The sequence below is a fragment of the Lynx rufus genome, unplaced genomic scaffold (genome assembly GCF_022079265.1).
Source record: "Lynx rufus isolate CCGP_SWC_20201006 ecotype Redwood Valley unplaced genomic scaffold, mLynRuf1.p SCAF_9, whole genome shotgun sequence".
Lineage (NCBI taxonomy): Eukaryota > Metazoa > Chordata > Mammalia > Carnivora > Felidae > Lynx > Lynx rufus.
This window is the reverse complement of record NW_025814897.1, coordinates 103,856,789-103,864,312: the sequence shown is the minus strand read 5'-3', so window position 1 is coordinate 103,864,312 and position 7,524 is coordinate 103,856,789. Positions and strand designations below refer to the sequence as shown.

At 41.9% G+C, this 7,524-nt stretch overlaps 1 pseudogene; it reads right to left on the bottom strand.

Annotated features, from left to right (window-relative positions):
• Positions 1-5,321: 5,321 nt before the first annotated feature.
• Positions 5,322-6,656, bottom strand: LOC124506085 (beta-enolase-like; annotated as a pseudogene).
• Between the last annotated feature and the right edge of the window lie 868 nt (positions 6,657-7,524).

Genomic DNA, 7,524 nt, shown 5'->3' with positions numbered 1-7,524 from the left:
CCTCCTGCTTTGGTTTTCTTTTTCAAGATTGTTTTGGCTATTCGGGGTCTTTTCTGGTTCCATACAAATTTTCCTGTATGGAAAAATCCATACAGGATTATTTGTTCTAGCACTGTGAAGAATGCTGGTGTTATTTTGATAGGGATTGCATTCAATATGTAGATTGCTTTGGGTAGTATCGACGTTTTAACAATATTTGTTCTTCCTATCCAGAAGCATGGAATCTTTTTCCATTTTTTGGTGTATTCTTCAATTTCTTTCATAAGCTTCCTATAGTTTTCCGTGTGTAGATATTTCACCTCTTTGGTTAGATTTATTCCTAGGTATTTTATGGTTTTTGGTGCAATTATAAATGGGATCGATTCCCTGATTTCTCTTTCTGTTGCTTCATTGTTGGTTTATAGGAATTCAACCAATTTCTGTGTGTTGATTTTATATCCTGCAACTTTGCTGAATTCATGTATCAGTTATAGCAGTTTTTTGGTGGTATCTTTAGGGTTTTCCATATAGAGTATCATGTCATCTGTGAAGAGTGGAAGTTTGACCTCCTCCTGGACGATTTGGATGCCTTTTACTTCCTTGTGTTGTCTGATTGCAGAGGCTAAGACTTCCAATACTATGTTGAATAACAGTGGCAAGAGTGGACATCCCTGTCTTGTTCCTGACCTTAGGGGGAAAGCTCTCAGTTTTTCCCCATTGAGGATGATATTAGCGTTGGGTCATTCATATATGGCTTTTATGATCTCAAGGTATGCTCCTTCTATCCCTACCTTCTTGAGGGTTTTTATCAAGAAAGGATGCTGTATTTTGTCAAATGCTTTCTCTGCATCTATTGAGAGGATCATATGGTTCTTGTCCTTTCTTTTATTGATGTGATGAATCATGTTAATTGTTTTGTGGACGTTGAACTAGCCCTGCATCCCAGGTATAAATTCCACTAGGTCGTGGTGAATAACTTTTAATGTATTGTTGGATCCAGTTGGCTAATATCTTGTTGAAGATTTTTGCATCCATGTTCATTAGGGAAATTGGTCTATAGTTCTCCTTTTTAGTGGGGTCTCTGTCTGGTTTTGGAATCAAGGTAATGTTGGCTTCACAGAATGAGTTTGAAAGTTTTCTTACCATTTCTATTTTTTGGAATAGCTTCAAGAGAATAGGTGTTAACTCTTCCTTAAATGTTTGGTAGAATTCCCCTGGAAAGCCATCTGGCCCTGGTCTCTTGTTTTTTGGGAGACTTTTGATTACTAATTCAATTAGAAAAAGAAATTTTCTATTTCTTCCTGTTTCAGTTTTGGTAGTGTATATGTTTCTAGCAATTTGTCCATTTTTTCCAGATTGCCCATTTTATTGGCATATAATTGCTCATGATATTCTCTTATTATTATTTTTATTTCTGTTGTGTTGGTTGTGATATCTCCTCTTTCATTCTTGATTTTATTTATTTGGGTCCTTTCCATTTTCTTCTTGATCAAACTGGCTAGTGGTTTATCAATTTTGTTAATTCTTTCAAAGAACCAGCTTCTGGTTTCATTGATCTGTTCTGGTTTTCTTTGTTTCGACAGTATTAATTTCTGCTCTGATCTTTATTATTTCCTGTCTTCTGCTGGTTTGGGGTTTTATTTGCTGTTCTTTTTCCAGCTCTTTAAGGCATAAGGTTAGGTTGTGTATCTGAGATCTTTCTTCCTTCTTTAGGAAGGCCTGGATTGCTATATAGTTTCCTCTTATGACCGCCTTTGCTGTGTCCCAGAGGTTTTGGGTTGTGGTGTTATCATTTTCATTGACTTCCATATACGTTTTAATTTCCTCTTTAACTTTTTGGTTAGTCCATTCATTCTTTAGTAGGATGTCCTTCAGTCTCCAAGTATTTGCTACCTTTCCAAATTTTTTCTTGTGGTTGATTTCGAGTTTCATAGCATTGTGGTCTGAAAATATGCACGGTATGATCTCTTTTTGTACTTGCTGAGAGCTGATTTGTATCTCAGTATGTGGTCTATTGTGGAGAACGTTCCATGTGCCCTGGATAAGAATATATATTCCACTGCTTTAGGATGAAATGTTCTGAATATATCTGTTAAGTCCATCTGGTCCAGTGTGTCACTCAAAGCCATTGTTTCCTTGTTGATTTTTTGGTTAGATGATCTGTCCATTGCTGTGAGTGGGTTGTTGAAGTCTCCTACTATTATGGTATTACTATCAATGAGTTTCTTTATGTTTGTGATTAAGTGATTTATGTATTTGGGTGCTTTCACATTTGAAGCATAAATGTTTACAATTGTTAGGTCTTCTTGGTGGATAGACCCCTTAATTATGATATAATGCCTTTCTTCATCTCTTGACACGGTCTTTATTTTAAAGTCTAGATTGTCTGATTTAAGTATGGCTACTCTGGCTTTCTTTTGTTGACCATTAGCATGATAGATGGTTCTCCCTCCCCTTACTTTCAATCTGAAGGTGTCTTTAGGTCTAAAGTGGGTCTCTTGTAAACAGCATATAGATGGATGTTGTTTTCTCATCCATTCTGTTACCCTATGTCTTTTGATTGGAGCATTGAGTCCATTGACGTTTACAGCAAGTACTGAAAGATATGAATTTATTGCCATTATGATGCTTGTAGAGTTGGAGTTTCTGGTGGTGTTCTCTGGTCCTTTCTAATATTTGTTGCTTTTGGTCTTTATATATTCATTTATTTATATTTTCATCCTTTCTCCCCTCAGAGAGTCCCGCTTCAAGTTTCTTGCAGGGATGGTTTAGTGATCACAAACTCCTTTAATTTTTGTTTGTCTGGGAAACTTTTTATCTCTCCTTCTATTTTGAATGGCAGCCTTGCTGGATAAAGAATTCCTGGCTGCATATTTTTCTGATTCAGCACATTGAATATATTCTGCCACTTCTTTCTGGCCTGTCAAGTTTCTGTGGATAGGTCTGCTGCAAACCTGATCTGTCTTCCCTTTTTGGTTAAGGACCTTTTTTTCTCCTTGATGCTTTCATGATTCTCTCCTTGCCTGAGTATTTTGTGAATTTGACTATGATATGCCTTGTTGATGGTCGGTTTTTGTTGAATCTAATGGGAGTCCTGTGTGCTTGCTGGTTTTTGATGTCTGTGTCTTTCCCTAGGTTAGGACAGTTTTTCCACTATGATTTGCTCACATAACCCTTTTACCCCTTTTTCTCTCTTTTCCTCTTCTGGGACCCCTATGATTCTGATGTTGTTGCGTTTTAATGAGTCACTGATTTCTCTAATTCTTAAATCATGCTCTTTTGCCTTAATCTCCCTTTTTTCTGCTTCATTATTCTCCAAAAGTTTCTCCTCTATATCACTGACTCTCTGTTGTGCCTCATCCATCCTTGACGCTTCGGCATCCATGTGATTGCAGCTCAGTTATAACATTTTTTATTTCATCCTGACTAGTTTTTACTTCTTTTATCTCCGCAGAAAGGTATTCTAATCTGTTTTCAATTTCAGCTAATATTCTTGTTATCATGATTCTAAATTGTGGTTCAGACATCTTGCTTGTTTCTGTGTTGGTTAAGTCCCTGGCTGTCGTTTCTTCCTGCCCTTTCTTTTGGGGTGAACTCCTTCATTTCGTCCTTTTGAAGGGAGAAAAGGAATTAATGAGCTAGAAAAAATTAAAATAAAAAAACATTAAAATTAAAAAATTAAACACACACACACACACACACACACACACACACACACACAAATCGAATAAATGATGCTAGATCCTAAATGTGTTTTGGTCTGGGTGTTGAAAGTGTCTTGACAGACTAGAGAAAAAAGGGGAAAGAAGAAAAAAAAAAAGGAAACCATTTGAAAATTTGAAAAAATGAATACACTGAAGTAGACTAAAATGAAATGATGGAAGTAAGCTGGAATTTGAAAAAATTCACACAAAAATAAAAAATATAGTAAAAAATTAAAGAAAAATATTTTTAATAAAAATTGAAAATAAAAATGAATTTTTCTCTTCTGTATTCAAGAAAAAGAAAATAAGTGAAAAAGAAAAAAAAAAGAAAAACTATTGAATAGATGAACTTGCTGCCAGACTGAAATATGACTGAAATTACTTTTTTTTTCCCCTAGGAGTCAGACTATGAAGTGCTTTATAGTCCATAAACTAAGTAGGCGGTTAGACTTGTGTTCTTGAAGAGCGTGGTTGGCCCAGTTGGGTGGGGCCTAGTGTAAGGGCTCTGTTCTCCACTAGATGGCGCTGCTAGCCTACTGGGATGGATTGTTGTGGCGCTTGTAGGTGCTTATGCGCATGCGTGGGAGTGGTGAAAATAGCAGCACTCAGCTACCCAGTCTCTAGTATCCAGACTCTGTTCTCCCCAATCAGCAATCACACATCCATCCTTTGTATTCAGCTTTTGTCCGCTCCCTGCTTTTACACTGTCCATGACCAGGCCCCAGGCAGTACCTCTCTCCTGAGTTTTGTCTCAGATGCGGCTGTTTTCCCCGGCCTCTTACTTCTGAGGGACTGTGGCTTTGACCTGTTCCACCCTTGTGCTGAGGGTCTCACCAAGCAATGGCTGAATGCCAGCCATACTCAGGAAGGTTCAAGGGACCATGCTGCTGCTGATGCCCAGAGACTGTGGCCAGGTGACAGCCTGCCCCAGAAAAAGTTCGTGAGATAGTGTAGCAGCAGTGTTTCAGGGATTATGGAAAACCACAACACATATCTGGCACCAGGCTTCACTCTTAATGACCTTGTTCCAGCACCAGCAAATGTGGCCGTTCTCTGGGGTCTGCTGGGCCCAGGTTGCCTCACAGCCTCTATCAAGTATCCTTCCAGCAGTGGAACCACTTCTCCCGGTATGGCCCAAGAACTCCCGGACCTCACTCTGCTCCTGGGGATTTGCCCTTCCCACCAGAGCACTGCCAGGTATCGAGCTGTGGAGTTGCAGACTCTCTGCATTCCCCCTGTTTACAGTCTTAATGGAATTTAAACCCACTCCTTTCTCCTTTCTCCCTTTTTAGTTCAGTCCCTGCAGCTGTTTCCAATTTTCCACTTTCTCTCCAGCTGCTTTTGGGGAGGGGTGCTTTTCCTGTATTCTCCACCCACCCCAGCCCCTGCTGTCTCTGTCCTCTCTCTGCCTGCAAAAGCGGCTTCCTGCCCTCCACAGCTACTCTCTCTCCAAGTTCACCTCTCCATGCCACATACCTGCTGAATTCTGTGGTTCAGGTTGTGCATATTGTTGTGTTAATCCTCAGATCAGTTTTCTAGGTGTGCAGGATGGTTAAGTGTTGGTCTGGTTGTATTTCATGGATGTGAGACACACAAAAAACTTCCATGCTGTTGGTTGGTTTTGGTTGGCACCAGTATTTATTTCCAGGGGAGGGGCTTGAAGGTCAAATCTGTCCTGTGGGGTCTTGGGGCCTTGTGTCTAGCAAAGACAGCCTTGTCCCCAAGAGCCTCCTCAGTCTACATGAGCTGATTTTATTTGACCAGGTGCTCTGAGCAGCAGGAGGCATCAGTCTTCATCTATCCCATGCAGAGCCCTACAATGAGGTCAACAATGAGTGCATCCTCAGTCTCCCCAGAGTGGTGGCTCACCATCACCCCTGCCATTAGATTAGGCCAGTTTGCAGGCCTGGATGGGCTTGGTCACTGAGCCAATCTGGTTGACCTTCAGCAGCACCAGTTGCAGGCCTTTTTCTCAATGGCTTGGGCAATCCTCTTGGGGTTGGTGACTGTGAGGTCATCCCCAATGATCTGGATGTCAATCACCAAGAGGAATGAGATACAGGTGACCCAGTCACCCTAGCTAAAGGGGTCCTTGATGAAGACCACAGGGTGATTCTTGATGAAACTCTTATACTGCTCCCCCAGCATCTCCCCAGTGGTGTGCAGTGCAGTCATCAGGTTACTTGAAGTCAAAATTGTACTTCCCGTTGCAATAGAACTCAGATGCCGTCCCATCCATGCCAATCACCACCTTGTCTGGGTAACCAGCTTCCTGGATGGCTGTCTTCAGTAGCTCCAGGGCTTCACTATTCTCCAGGATGTTGAGTGCAAAGCTGCTCTCATTGCCCAGATTGGTGGCATCCTTCCCATTCTTGGCCTTGATGACTGCCTTGAGGTGGTGGTAGACCTCAGTGCCAATGTGCATGGCTTCTTTGAAGGAACTGGCTCCCACGGGCAGAAAAATGAACTCCTGTGTGGCCAGCTTGTTTCCAACATGGGAGCCCCTACTGATCACATCAAAGGCAGGGAGGGACTGGGAGGACCAAGTCTGGGTTCCCAGTAAGGTCTGTGATGTGCCAGTAGAGCATGACCCCCTTCTTGGCTGCACCAGCCTTGCACACGGCCAAGGATACACCCAGGATGGCAGTGACCCCAAACATGGACATATTCTCAGTCCCATCCAGCTCAATCATATATTTGTCAACTTTTTCTTGATCCACAATGCTTAGTTTATTTTACAGCAGAGTGGGGCCCAGGGTCTTATTGATGTGTCCCACAGCCTTCAGAATCCCTTTCCTGAGGGAGGAGGATTTGTCACCATCTCTCAGTTTCAGAGTTTCATAGATACCTGTGGAAGCTCTTCTGGGCACAGCTGCTTGGAATTTGGCCCCTGGCCATGTGTAGGACCACATCTACCATGGGGTTGTCCCTGGAGTCCAGGATTTCCCAGGTAAAGATTTTCTGCATGGCCATAGCTGGGATGTCTTCACTGGGGGGTTAGGGTGAGCTCTGAATCTAGGTAGCCGCTGGAACAGTGTCCTTCACTGTCATTGACTTTGATTATATAACAGTTCTTGTCTCCTCACCCAAACTTTCCTGACAACCTGGGAAGAAAGGTAAGAAAGCAGCCCTGTCAGTGATTCAGAGCTTTCTGCTTCTTCAGCTTCCACCTGTTTAGTAACTCACTACAGGTGCTTGGTAGCTCTCAATCTTGAGCTTGTATCAGAATCCACTGGAGCACTCCCTATACCAAAGATTACGGTTCCCCTTCTGGTTCCCAGGGTTTCTGATTCAGGAAGCCTGAGAATTGGCATTTTTACAAGATCGCAGGTGCTGCTGATGTTGTTTCTTGGGAACCCCCTTTGGGTCACCAATGCAGATACCCATTGCCTCTGACTAGTTGCCATGGCTTTGGAGCATCTTCAGGCTGATGACTTCATAATTTTTCAGAACTTCTTATAATTATTGAGGCTCTTTGGAGAACATGAAGTATCTATGTCAGCTCCTGTATGGGATGGTGAAAGGTCAGTTCATGACCTTGAACTTTTTCTTCAGCTTTCATGTACTGAGAATCTACAGTATCTAAAGCATGGGCAAGATGCTCTAGTGAAAATAAACCTGAATGAGACATTACCCTTGCCCAAAGACATCACCCTTGCCCAGAGTCAAAGAAAGGACTATCAACCTATGAGAACAGGAACACCTCATTCAAAGCCAGAAGTAGAGGAATAAGGTCATCAGGAGTTTTGGTAGCACTCTAGGTGGTTTGCTGTCATATTTTTCTCATGGACTTGGAAGAAAGAGACTTGGAATCCCATTCCTGCAAGCCACAGCTTCCATG